Raw genomic sequence first — 14,560 nt, 5'->3', positions numbered from 1 at the left:
AATATGTGAATGTAATACCGAAATGAATATTCCCTTTAAAGCTGCACTCTCACAGATTGAAGATGTTGACAACTTTTTTTTATTTTTTATCTTGGAACGAGCCAATTTTTGCGAAAATCCATGAAAACGATTTATATAAGACTGCTGATGAAAATATGATCGCAGATTTTCATATGTAAGTTCAAAAATTGATGTTTTGTGCATTTTTATAAAGCGTTAGTAACGGTTTAAGCCATAAAACATTAATTTTCGAACAGAAATATGAAAATCTGCGATGTGATCTTTTGTCAGCTGTCTTGTATCAGTGGTTTGCAGATATTTACGCAAACAAATTGCTCATTTCACGGCAAACAATTAAGTTGTCAAAACTGTAAATCTTGGTGAGTGCAGCTTTAAGTGTTTGGGCATTGGACGTCTGCACGTTCTATTTTAGTTGAACTTAAATTTTCGTATTACCAATAAGTTTTATCAGGATACAATTCCGATTTAAACACTACCATAAGTCACCAAACATTACTGATATTATCAATTATGACTAAATTAAATGACAAGCTCTGTTTAAACATCGGATACCTTAAATGATTTCTTGATATCGCTGTAAACTGTTTGAGAAGCATATCGCATTACATGTGATAGTAGTAGTTTATGGTTCTAAACTATTCAGTTGAAGGGCCTGGCGCAGGCTTTGCGCAGGCCGGGCGCAGCCACGCGCCGACGTAAAAAAAGCCAAATATACAACTGTCATCTCTCCATTTTGTCAATTGTTGTTTTATCATAATTGGGTTATTCAAAAGGTCGCGCTTGTATATTCATTTTGCACTCAATTCAAAATGCTAGCATAATTTGTTAGTGTAGTAAACAATTATATCGGCGCCCGGCGCCCGGCGCCCGGCAAACAACCTAATGTGTTTTGAAGACCTTAACTTAACAATATATATAACTCAACACATGGTAATCGGAATAATGCACCGTGCTAGGGTTTCAACAATGCTGATACACATGCATACATATAGGTTTCCAGATGAATAGAAGAAGTAGAATATGTAAATCCAGTGCATTTTACAAAGTTTATGTTTGTGCGCCTTCAATGGATGCACTAATGTTCCTTTCTATAGTGTGGGAACATGGATCAGATTTCCGCTACCTAGCTTTCATGAATTGTATCTTAACTTTTTTTTTACATTATGTTTATTTACAAAACAGGTCGGTATTAATATGGTTTATATTAAGCAAATAGAATGCGTTCTTTGGTTGAACAAGTTGAAGGCATTTCAGCTTGATTCTCAAGTCGGTTTAAACTACCCGCAGTGACACGATACTGTGTAATTTAGTGGTTTATAACCAGCTTTTATTGCCAGTGTGGAAATTGTCACCATTGTTCGACTATTTAAAAGTGGTTTGTATACAGACACTTAAGTTCAAAGGTCTTTGCCCGAGGGATAAACATTTGACCCTTTTCAACATAACAACAAATACATGAATAGTTTTATAGGTTGGCAGGTCTTTTTACATGTGATAACTTCGATTAATAAAGACCACTTGATTAATCTTTAGACTGTTTATAAATGCAAGAACAAGAGTGAAAAGACATCCGGAATCTTTCAGATTTCATTTGTTTACTGCCTCTCCGTTTCTCTACGTATACATAGACACATCTCTCCTCATACATGGAGATCTCTCTCTCTCTCCCTCTCTCCCTCTCTCCCTCTCTCCCTCTCTCCCTCCCTCCCTCCCTCTCCCCCTCCCCTTCCCCCCTCTCTCTCTCTCTCTCTCTCTCTCTCTCTCTCTCTCTCTCTCTCCCTCCCTCCCTCCCTCCCTCCCTCCCTCCCTACGGTCTCTCTACGTACACATGAATGTCTCTCTACGTACACATAGAAGTTTCTCTACGTAAGCATAGAAAGATCTCTACGTACACATGGGTGTCTCTTTACGTACACATGGGTGTCTCTCTACGTACACATGGGTGTCTCTCTACGTACACGTAGTGGTCTTTATACGTACACATGGATGTTTCTCTACGTACACATAGAGGTCTCTTTGCGTACACATAGAAGTATCTGTATGTACACATAGAAGGCTCTTTACGTACACATAGAGATCTCTCTAGGAACACATAGAAGGCTCTCTACGTACACATAGAGATCTCTCTACGTACACATAGAAGGCTCTCTACGTACACATAGAGATCTCTCTACGTACACATAGAAGGCTCTCTACGTACACATAGAGATCTCCCTACGTACACATAGAAGGCTCTCTACGTACACATAGAGATCTCTCTACGTACACATAGGGGTCTCTCTACTAACACACGGATGTCTCTCTGCCTACACATAGAAGTATCTGTATGTACACATAGAAGGCTCTTTACGTACACATAGAGATCTCTCTACGTACACAAAGAAGGCTCTCTACGTACACATAGAGATCTCTCTACGTACACATAGGGGTCTTTCTACTAACACACGGATGTCTCTCTGCGTACACATAGAAGTATCTGTATGTACACATAGAAGTCTCTTTACGTACACATAGAGATCTCTCTACGTACACATAGAAGGCTCTCTACGTACACATAGAGGGCTCTTTACGTACACATAGAGATCTCTCTATGTACACATAGAAGGCTCTCTACGTACACATAGAAGGCTATTTACGTACACATAGAGATCTCTCTACGTACACATAGAAGGCTCTCTACGTACACATATAAGGCTCTCTACGTACACATAGAAGGCTCTCTACGTACACATAGACAGATCTCTACGTACTCATGGAGGGATCTCTCCGTACACATGGATGACTGTTTATGTACACATAGAAATATATCTACGTACATATAGAGGTCTCTCTACGTACACATAGAGGTGTCTCTCCGTACACCAGGCGGTCTCTCTAAGTACACACAGAGGTCTGATAAGGTACACATGTAGGTCAAGCTCCATATGCATGCAGGTTTGTCTATATATATATAGAGGAAGCTCGAAACAACATATTTTTTCTTTCCCTTCAAAAGTATCGACATATACGTCACACCCTCTCTATTTCGAGTTTCTACGTGCAAATATAATCGAAGCCAATTGTATTTATTTAGCATGGCATACAAATTGTGTTGCAGTTCTCCAGTTCCGACTTAGTAAATATATTTAACACGTAATTTGTATATCAGGTCATTGTAAGTATTGTAACAACTGTTGACAAGTGAAAGATTAACGTCCTTTGATACAGTTTTCTTTACAATTATAATACTTTTCAAAATATTCCTTGTTTATTGTTTATGTCGGTCGACATTTTTTAGCATACAAATGGTTGAATCGCCAACATATTGTTCATTATTAATAAAACTGTAACGTCATAGTTTGTCTAAATTATTAAATGTTGTAAGGGGTGTCATACAATCAGACGCTTTATATAAATAACATATAAATCTAAGCGTTGCATGAAGTTCGTGGGTATATTTTTAGATGTTTATATTGTAAAAGTACGAATACCTTCATTCATATTCTTGCTTATGCCATTTTTTACGCGAACACATGATCAAAGATATAATCGAATAAGAAAAAAAAACGCTAAAAAAAATAAATAAGATGATAATCAAAAATATTTTCAACCATTATATGCGTTATCATTTTTTTTTTGATGTCGTCAAGCAAATTAATCGTTCGTCTGGCTGCGCTGGAGTTGAAGATTCATGACTGTGTATATTTACCTCCAAAAAATAAAAACCTATACTTGAATACATGAAACTACTATGAATAATTGCGTTCACTTAGTGTCAAAACTGAATGGAATGTGACTATTGATGTAGAGCTTGTAAACACACAGTTTTTAAACGTATGCGTCATCATGCAGTGGACGAATGATCATTTCGAATAAGCAAACGTATATTTGTAATTAAATAAAGCGACGTTGCGGAATGAGTTTCTCTAAATCAAAACAGAAGTGGGTGTGAGAACGCATAACACAATCCTTTTCGCCTACGGTACGAAGTTTTGGTCTCCGTCAACTGTTACGAAATGGTATGAAAACGTTATAAAATTTTAACAGCATAAACATACACGGAATGCAGGAAGGTGCGTAAACAGAGTCAAACACAACAATATTGTGGTCACGTTATTTGGGCCATCGAGTAAACATTGATTAACGTTTTAAAACATAGTTGTTTTTAAACGTAGCCAAAACATATCGAAAAGTGATGTTCATCATCAACTAATTTGCGATAATGGATTCACCATCCTTCAAGATGCAAAAGATTTACCACAAGTAATATAATTGTTTTAATATACTTAAGAAGATGAATACATGTCGAAAACAACGGTTTTTATGAAGGATACCGAGTTTAATTCGAAAGAAAGGTGCAGAAATCACGGTATTCTACCTTATCTTCCAGCATTCACCAATCATTTAATAGTTTTGCTATTAAATACACGATTATAATCTTGTCATAAGTAATTAGCATTTTCCAAAAATGCATTATTTAGTAAGTAGTGAACGGTTTATTACTAAATAATTTATGTTTATGTATTGATTTTGAATAAGAGTGTCATGAGCGTATTCGTTTGCCCGTTAAATATACCAAGACGTATCAGGTTTTTTCAATAAATGATTTATGAGAGCCTTGATTATTGCATGGGATATATTTAAGGTATTCGATGTACACACGCGTTTTTATTTCGTGGTGTCTCTGGCGAAAATGTTTGATATTAATGCCTCGTGACCCCAAACATAATGGTATCACGTGAACTTTTGTTGCTTGCGGATTACTGATATGTTGAATAAATGACAGAACAAACATTATTGACAAATTAATAACATAATGAATTTTTGTGCGGTTTTGTTTGCTAAAATTTGACAAGAAATATATTTTGAATATACAAAATACATGTTTTTAATAAAAAAATCAATCGGGATAATTGTATTCTACAGTATTCTTTTCTTAGCATTACAATCTTTAAAATGATATACCGAAATAAAATTGGATCATCAGACATCTAAACTCCATATTATTAAACATTTGACAATATAAGAGACCCATGTTTGCAGGGAAAATATTTAAACTCAAGAACGGCAAAGGAATGGATCAAATGTAAACCCCTTAAATAATATAGATAACTTCTATGCAATGTAAGTAAATATTTGCTCTCATTAGTAATAATATATTTAAACATGTACATAATAATAAGGAAGTTTTAGTGAAACGCACAAATAAAATGTGCACCTACCTTTTTAATCTTTGATAAATATCCCTGTTTTAAAATATATTGAAGAAAATAAATCAGTTTGCCAAATATATGAGTTCACAAATAAATACGCTTAAAACTGTCTTCAAAAGTACACCGCACGAATAGGAGCAATGAAAGTCCTACACACCTGAGTAAATGTATTTAAATTAGTTTCATCGTGACCATTGATTGGAACGAACGAAGCTTACGATATGGTCGTAGATTTAACAGATACGCATTGCTCATTGAGTCGTGATTTTATTTTGTGAATAAATCCACATTTGGGGTTAATGACATAGTAACGTTTATTGCTTGCATTTTTGTGAGACAATCAGGAATTTTAAATATCCTGTTCATTCATTTTACGTAGATTAATTCGGACGAATGCATACAAAATAGTTTCATGTAAGTTTATTTCTTCAGCTACGGTTTACTTGTTAAACCGGTGTCACTAGTACAAGGAAGCATACACATGCACTGCAATTTGTTTGTTTATTAAATTAATGTAGATCGATTCTGACGAATGCATCAACCAACACCAAATAAGTTAAAGTCCAATTTGAGAATTATCACAAAATAGAGCGGGGTACCTCAACCTGTGACCGAGGTATGCTATCTCAGCCTGTTATATCGAGGTACGCTACCTCAGCCTGTGACCGTGGTACGCTACTTAAGCCTGTGACCGAGGTACTCTACCTCAGTCTGTGACCGGGGTACGCTACCTAAGCCTCTAACCGTGGTACGCTACCTGAGCCTGTGACCGAGGTGCGCTACCTCAGTCTGTGACCGGGGTACGCTGCCAAAGCCTGTGACCGGGTACGCTACCTCAGCCTGTGACCGAAGTACGCTACCTCAGTCTGTGACCGGGGTACGCTACCTCAGTCTGTGACCGGGGTACGCTACCTCAGTCTGTGACCGAGGAACGCTACCTCAGTCTGTGACCGGGGAACGCTGTCCAAGCCTGTGACAGGGGTACGCTATCGCAGCCTTTGACTGGAGTACGCTACCTAAGCCTTCGATCGAGGTACGCTACCTCAGCTGTGACTGAGGTACGCTACCTTAGCTTTCGATCGAGGTACGCTACCTCAGACTGTGTCCGAGGTACACTTTCTCAGCCTTTGACCGCGGTAGTCTACAACAGCCTGTGACCGGGGTACGCTACACAAGTCAGTGACCGCGGTATGCTACGTCAGCCTGTGGCCGAGGAACCCTACCTAGGCTTCTGATCGAGGTAAGCTACCTTAGCCTGTGACCGGTGTACGCTACCTAAGCCTGAGACCGAGGTACGCCGCACCAGCCTGTGACCGAGGTACGAACAAGGTGTGTTACACCTGCTTGTGATCGGTGTACGCTACACCAGCAATTGACCGAGGTACGACCAAGGTACGCTACACCAGCAAGTGACTGGGGTACGCTACACCAGCCAATGACCGAGATACGCTACACCAGCCTGTGATCGAGATACGCTACACCAGCCTCTGGCCGGGGTACGCTACACCAGCCAGTGATCGAGATACGCTACACCAGCCTGTGACTGGGGTACGCTACACCAGCCTGTGACCGGCATACGCTACACAAGCCAGTGACCAGGGAACGTTATACCAGCCAGTGACCGGGGTACGCTAAACCAGGCAGTGACCGGGATACGCTACACCAGTCTGTGATCGGAGTACGCTACACCAGCCAGATACGCTACACTAGCCTGTGATCGAGATACGCTACACCAGCCAGATACGCTACACCAGCCTGTGATCGAGATACGCTACACCAGCCTGTGACTGGGGTACGCTACACCAGCCTGTGACCGGGGTACGCTACACAAGCCAGTGACCGGGGAACGTTATACCAGCTAGTGACCGGGGTACGCTAAACCAGGCAGTGACCGGGATACGCTACACCAGTCTGTGATCGGAGTACGCTACACCAGCCAGATACGTTACACCAGCCTGTGATCGAGATACGCTACACCAGCCTGTGACCGGGGTACGCTACACCAGCCAGTGCCCGGGAAACGCTAAACCAGCCAGTGACCGGGGTACGCTACACCAGCCTGTGACCGGGGTACGCTACACCAGCCAGTGACCGGGAAACGCTACACCAGCCAGTGACCGGGGTACGCTACACCAGCCAGTGACCGGGATACGCTACACCAGTCTGTGATCGGAGTACGCTATATCAGTCAGTGACCGCGGTTCGCTACCTCAGACTGTGTCTGTGGTACGCTGCATCAGGCAGTGACCGGGGTAAGCTACATCAGCTTGTGACCGGGGTACGCTACATCAGCCATTAACCTCGGTACGCTACTTCAGCATGTGACTGAGGTACGCTACCTTAACCTGTGATCGGGGTAAGCGACCTAAGCTTGTAACCGAGGTACAACCAAGGTACGCTACCCAAGGCTGTTTTCGAGGTACGCTTCATCAGTCTATGACCCGGGTACGCTACCACAGCCTTTGACCGATATAGGCTGCCTTAGTCTGTGGCCGGGGTAGGCTACCTCAGACTTTGACAAAGGTACGCTACACTAGTCTGTGATCGAGGTACGCTACCTCAGCTCGTGACCGAGGTACGTAAGCACCATTTTATTTAAACTTAAGCTCTCAACACATGCATGAAAAGGATAACTGGTAACATTGTTATAAGGTGTTCCCTAAGATGTTAAAGGAAAATTAGCCTTGCCGATTATTATAGACCGTCGGACTTGTAAATACCAGTAATTTTAAGGAGTCCAAACTCTGTATTAATTACCGTCTTTTTTTATTTTTCTGTATATTATAATATGTGTTTTGTTTATTTTTGTAAAACATCAAATGAAATGATATAATTACAAACAAACAAACGCATTTAAATGAATAAAAATATTTCAAAAGATTTTTAAGCATTCAAACGCAGTTATTATTTAAACTAAGTGCATTTCCTGTTATGACAGAAACGTACTTATAATGAGCAATGGGCATATTGCCGTAATTTGAAGCTGAAGGAAGCGGGCTCGAAACCGTGTAGACTAAATTAACTTTCTCTGTTGGCGTTTTTGTTGTGGGGGGGGGGGGGAGGGGGAAAATACAAAAGTTCTTATTTACCCTCTAACAACACAAGTTTAGTCCAGTTAGGTATATACAAAAGTGAATCCGTATGTTGTCGCTCCGCAAAGGCATTGATCAGCGAATCTGAATGCCGTCGCTCTTTTTTAATGACGTCAGTAGATCCGAGAGCCTCAGCTCCGGAATGATATTAGTTGAACCGTATACCGTCGCCCCGTCTGTATTCCGACATTCAATAGCTGATATATATATTGCCATTCTAGAATGACATCAACGGATGTATATGCCGTTATAACAGAATGACATCAACGGATCCGTATGCTGTCGTAACAGAATGACATCAACGGATATATATGCCGTATTTACAGAATGACATCAACGGATATATATGCCGCCACTCTAGAATGACACCAGCGGATCCGTATGCTGTATTAAAAGAATGACATCAGCGGATCCGTATGCATTCGTAACAGAATGACATCAGCGGATCCGTATGCTGTCGTAACAGAATGACATCAGCGGATCCGTATGCGTTCGTAACAGAATGACATCAGCGGATCCGTATGCTGTCGTAACAGAATGACATCAGCGGATCCGTATGCCGTCTTAACAGAATGACATCAGCGGATCCGTATGCTGTCGTAACAGAATAGAATGACACAAGCGGATCCGTAATTTAGATTTGTTTCGGCGACATGCGCATACGTCTTTGTTACTTCTTGGACTGAGCGTACTTAGACTACGTGCATGCATGGATGTTTTGAACTGAACAGCCCACCATTAAGAACATGGCGGAGTAGACACTAGCCGTTGTTGCTTAATTCGAAAAAGGGACATAACTCGACAAGTATATATTTTGCAAGAATAATGGTATTGCTTAACATGTGCATGATGTCCCTGAAAAAAATCGCAGCACGTCGAATATCTTGAAAAGTGTTTGAGTTATGTTGCATAACGTCGCCTACGACGGAGCAAATGAACCCAAGGTTGTTACAGTACCCCTGTTTCTTTCGTAGGTGTTGCGAGATAAAATGAAATATAGAACGAATGCCTGAATTCCAGAGAGAATGGCCTGTAAGACATTGATACAATTGAACATGTAGCGTGTTTCTTTTGATCAGCAGCTCAGTTGCATTGCAATCGTCGAAGAACTTCTTTATAAGGTTTTACTGACAGAAATATTTAATCAACAGGCCACACTTCAAGTTTGTATAATGACTGATAATAAGCCATGATATTCCAACAGGCTTGTGTGTTGGGGTGGGGGGGGGGGGGGAGATTTAAATTAAGCGTCAAATTTCTTTAAAGTTCCTGAGCTTGTGATGTCTATTTCATCGTGCCAAATTTCTTACTTAATGTTGCTTTAACTAAAATATAAATAGTTTATCGTGATAATCATTCAAACAAATTCCTTTTAATTTCCAAAACTCTTAAGAATGTTAATATCACACAAGTAGTGAGCTTAGCTGAACCCTGATAATAAAAGACTTAAGGTTATTCGAGAAATGGTAAAATGGGGCTATAACGTTTATTTGTCTGATTCCGTTAGAATCAAGTCTGTGGAAGGATAGGTTTGATCTTTTCCCAAATTTTCTTTTGACACGGTCGTGTTATGCACCAGTCAATTGTAACCACGCCCCCCCCCCCCCCAGGTCCGGGGTATACCGGGGATAGCCGGGGAAATTGGCCGTGTTTTTACTAATCAGGTGGCCCCGCACTGCCAGGTGACTGTGGTGGTTTTGTCATCACGCCAAATTTAGCGGGAAATTGGCCTTATCTAGGGTCTCTTGGGTGCGGGCCAATTTGGCGGGGGTTTTACCAGCAGATTGTCCCAGCAGGGCGGAGACTTTGCCCGGGCTTGGATGGACCGAAAGTCAAAGTCCCCGCTATTCCCCAGACCTGAGAGCCGTGGTTACAAATGACTGGTGCATTAAGCTTTTTCTGGTATACTTTCCAATGAAATGGCATGCTTTTTGTACACCACATTAAGTGGCGTTAATTTCTAAATCACTCTTTTGACAGAAAATATATTTCAATATTTCCCAGCCTATAAAAGGCTATGCTATTGTCTAATTGTACACGTGTGAACTATATTAGAGTTGCTTGTATTTCAATGATGCAATCCTTGGCCAAAATGTTCGAAAATTAATGACGCAACCAAAATGACGTAACGACGTTATTTATATCAAAATATTTTCAAGATGGCTCTAATAAATTGACTTTTTTCATAGTTTTATCATTTAAGATACAGAAGTTTGCTAAATTTGAATATAAGATAAAATATTTAAGTGATCACAGAAAAGTATATTTTGCTACATTTGAGTGTAAGATAGAACAATGTTTTCACTCGTGATCACAGAAGGTTATATGTTTACCTGTGTCTGTGTCTCTCTTGAAAACATTGCATTCTACGGTTCCTCATGTTTAATCTAACTCAACACATATTATATTTCAAATCAGGTAAAATATGTACAAATGTTCAGTGTTATGTTTCCATGAATAATTGACCAGTATATCCTTAATGGGTTTGAGAAAGCTTTCTTAGTCCTGTATTTGCAAAGATGTACGGCACACTCATACAAAGGTCCTGGCTGTCTACATGTACTTTTTATCTTACAATATTGGTACTTAGATTCCAATGTTGATGATACGTTAGTTTTTAGCTTTAAACTTGTTGAACGAAGTTCAATAGTAGACGAATACGCTGGGTGCCGAGGACAAGTTTAGCCATACAGATTACAAGAGAATTCGTACCAATACCAACTCGTAACACTACAAAGTCGAACCATATTCGAAGAAGTCGTCCCATGCGTTATATAGTGAAACCTCTTAGTTATATAACCTTAATTCAATATTCAGTAATATGACTTAGATCTATTTGATGAGCCGTTAAAATGCCTTTATTAACTCGCCGAAAGTCATTCTTTTGTTACACGGGATACTTCTTTAATAACCCATAAATTGGGGCGACCATTTCAAATACTAGTCTCTAAATTGTGCGTAAATGTTCATAAACGGCTAGTTTTAATTGTTATAGAGTTATGTAGGAAATAAATGTCTATATTGTTACCTCGTTTTTGGTACGACTTATCATGTCAAGAAAGGGTAAATAACATATTTACGACAATAAACAATTCTGTCTTTCTGTCACTTTTTTCTCAAAAGAAGCAAAAAAACGCCAATAATTGACGACTTGTGCCTTTTTAGTAAATGAAATTGAGTGCACTTGCTACTTGATGGACTTTTTTTTGCAAAACGAGAAATTGATTTAGGGACCACTCTTCCTCAGACTATTTGCCGTATAAAATTGGCATTTTTGTAGAGTCGTTCAATCACCTTAAATAGGTTTATGTCTCTTTACGACGCGAAATTGCGCAAACAATTTGGTGATTGTCCACAGTTTGTGATAAATGGATCGTAGAGTCTCGGAGAAATCTGGTTCCGTTGGGAAGCTAGTGTGAACTCTTTACCAATAACGTGTCTTGAACGAATGACGTATTTTTTGTTACTTAATGTCTCTCATTGTTTCATTCGTCTGTTTATTTATGCTTTCAATGTTTCATTCGTCTATTACGTATGCCTCAGAATAAGTGTCGCGTGCAGTTGGCAACACTGCAGCGTGGTAGTGCTGGCCGATTGTTTAGTTCATATTAACGTAGAAAGGGTTAGGGAAATATCAGCATGAAGTATTTTCATTCACTGTCATATATATGTATTTTGCTGAATTTGAAGTACTTTTGATATATCTATATTGCGATATTTGGCTAAAGAATCATACTAAACATTTCGGTTTGAATTTAAGACGTTTTACATTCTTCCAAATCCGTGAACTCACCAAAAGGTTGTTGTAATACAATGAAGATACAAAGCCAAGGTTTTCATTGGTTTAAAGGCGACTTGATACACATTATGCACGACCCAATATTGATTTGAAAAGTAAGTATTTCAACAACCAATCAAGAGGTCCAAATTGTATTACAGCTCTCGGACTACAGCCTGCATTTTTGTCGATGCTTTAAGAAAACAAAGCAGTAAAGACGCCTGTATTTAATATACCCTTAATATCGGCGGCTCTTAGATATGACGTAAGAAGGGGCGTACCGTAGAGGCGTAATCTTGACTTGCCCCCATCCCTCAGAATCGAATTGGTTTTGGTTAAAACTGTTTGTAGGGGGGAGGGGGTTGGGGTACTCACATTTTTTTTAACAATTAACAATTTCTTATACGAAATCCTGCATTTGGAGCGTGTTTTATCACGTTGTTCCCCTATATTGACATTGAAAGTAAACTTGGCGAATGTAGGGGGGGGGGGGAGGGGAATGCGCCCCCACCCCTGGATCCGCTAGTTGTTATGCCTATTGACGCAATTCTACAGTCAATGTTGTTGTTTTTTTAAATAATATGCGATGTATTTTACTCAAATCGTTAAATGCGTCCCTTCTGACGAAATTGATTTATGAGTTTACGTTCATCACATAAATTGTTGGCCTAGGGGAGGCAAAACTATCCCCGGAACATTTTAATATATATCATCGTTCATCGTACAAAATCAAGTTGGTTTCTGTCGAATGGCACGTGTACAGTCAACTGTCTTGCAAATATCATTAATTTTTAAAATAGTTAACACACTAACTAAATTGTTTACCTTCATTGGGTCTATTTTGGCTTTAAATTGCATTTGATCAGCGTTGCGTGATTAAATATTCCCGACACCATTAGTAAAATTCTTAAACAATGAAAAAGTAATGTGTAGCCAATTTCAAAGTCGAAAGCTTATCAATTTGAGAAAAAAAAATCGCTTACATTGAACCCTTGCGTCTTGCCAATTTATACAATGCATTCAGGCCTGCTAATTTGATTCTACTGTTTTAACTCTATCTGGTTGTTAGGCTGAAGCCGCCCCAAACCAAAAATTATGACGACACTTTTCATAAATTCAAATAAAGGCTAGAAAGGCTGCATTTATAAAGCTAATATATTATAAAACCTAAAAGTTTAGGAATACATTACTAACAATAATAAAAGTTTGCTTTAGAGCAAATTACAAACTTGCATCTGGCCGCGTCTAAAAGAATACATATTTACAATTTCCAAAGACAAGAGGAAATGGTGAAATCTTTAGTTTGTAAAAAAGTAAGTGAATACTAAACAAGAACGTATTTCTTTCAACTTTCTTTAATCGGTACATGACCACGTTTAATAAAGAAATATTAGGCAGACGTCTATAATGGCAATCTTCAAACTTACTTGCTTTTCCTTTATGCTGGTCAGGCGCAATGGTTATTTCCCTTTGTCATATCGCTATATATTCACGCGGATACCTGTCGGCAATGTTAGCGATAATAAGCATGGGGTACCAGTCATTCGTTAAGCTAATTGCTAGGATGATTAATTCAAGACGATTGCACACGTAATTGTTTAATTGCTGAATGGCAACCTGCATTTCATTTAATTTTTCTAAAGTTATTTTAGCAAATATTGATCCCAGAGGCTGCGAAGTAATGCAGGATGTTGGAAATTAGATACCCAAGTTTAAACTCAAAGAAGGCAATTATGCATCTTGATATTAATCTTCAGTCCAGGGAAATTGCCATCCAAACTCCTCATTTTTTAAAACGGGATTATCAGTCCATGAAATTCAACCAGTCAATAAATCATCACTTAGCATGTCATCCTGCTGGGCTATTTACTGTGTGTTTTCCCAGATGTTTCTTGTACTGACATTTTCAGTAAAAAACTGTTAGCATTGAATTTGTCATGAATAATTTGCATGTATAATCAAAGCACTGATAGTGCTGAACAGCTTGAGCGATGATTCCATTTATGTGATAATAAGACAAAAACAACATATGAATGATAGCATGGCACTCGCTCGCTCACTCTCACGCCTGCCCGTCCATCCATCCAACTTGCCGACACACCCGCCCATCAACTCACTCACTCACCTCTCAAAACCCACTGACAACCCAACCCACACCCAATACTGATTCGTCGTATTCCATGAGCTGTAGAATAAAACGGGCATCATAGCCAAACGTTATATTTAGATTCAACTAAACTTTTATACTAGTGTGTTATCCAGTCCATAGACTTCTAGAACAGTGAAGGCAGAAGGGAGAAACCCGCACTTAATTAATTATCGATTGCACATATGAATTTCCTCTCCTGTAGTATCTTATTTATAGAATTATTATGCAATACAGTTACAATTAGCTAAACACCAGAACTTCAAGTAGTATTTCAGTTTATGGGAGTTTTCGCATTCATATCCGTGTGTATGTATGTGTTTTACTGTTA

General features: G+C 39.2%; 1 protein-coding gene across 1 annotated transcript in view; it reads right to left on the bottom strand.

Annotated features, from left to right (window-relative positions):
* Positions 1 to 5,389, bottom strand: part of LOC128236875 (solute carrier family 28 member 3-like) — a 28,985-nt gene extending 23,596 nt beyond the window's left edge. Inside the window, exon 1 of the mRNA XM_052952008.1 lies at positions 5,223 to 5,389. The gene's annotated coding sequence lies outside the window, so the exon portion shown is untranslated. The remainder of the gene's footprint in view (positions 1 to 5,222) is intronic.
* Between the last annotated feature and the right edge of the window lie 9,171 nt (positions 5,390 to 14,560).

Source organism: Mya arenaria, chromosome 1, assembly GCF_026914265.1.
Source record: "Mya arenaria isolate MELC-2E11 chromosome 1, ASM2691426v1".
Taxonomy (NCBI): domain Eukaryota; kingdom Metazoa; phylum Mollusca; class Bivalvia; order Myida; family Myidae; genus Mya; species Mya arenaria.
This window is presented reverse-complemented; position numbering and strand designations above follow the sequence as displayed.